Below are 571 nucleotides of genomic sequence, written 5' to 3' on the forward strand. Positions count from 1 at the left end.
AGTAGTATCTGCGTCGCATCGGAATTACCCCCGTAATTGACAGCCGTCGTCCGTTCAAGCGGGTGACGTAAGATTCACCAACGTCGCTTCATGTCCCGTTGAAGAAAGAGGATTAATGAAGCTTTTTTTGGGCGCGATTTTAACACCTCGAAGGCCTGCCCCAGTGGAGGGGGGGGGGGGGAGAAGGGAGGAAAAAAAAAGAGGTAGAAAAAGGAAATATAAAAAGGGGGGGAGGATAAGATATAAAATGAAGAAAAAAATATATATATTCTAAAAGAAAACGAGTAGAGAAATGATAAAATGAGAAGAAAAATGTGGAAGATAAGACATAAAAGGAAAGAAAACTGGAAGAAAAGATATAAAAAGGAAGAAAGAAAGAGTGCGATGTGATAAAGAGGAAACGAGGAAGCCGATGATGTAAAAACAAAGGAAGAGAAAATGAAAAAAGGACCAACGAAAAAGACACGACGATTGGAAGAAGGTAAAAGAACGACAGAATAAAAAGGAAGAAAGAAAAATGTAATATAGTGGTTTAGAAAGGTCGCAATGAGCAGAGAAAAATAAGAAGGGG

This window comes from Penaeus monodon, chromosome 34, assembly GCF_015228065.2.
Source record: "Penaeus monodon isolate SGIC_2016 chromosome 34, NSTDA_Pmon_1, whole genome shotgun sequence".
NCBI classification, from domain to species: Eukaryota; Metazoa; Arthropoda; class Malacostraca; order Decapoda; family Penaeidae; genus Penaeus; species Penaeus monodon.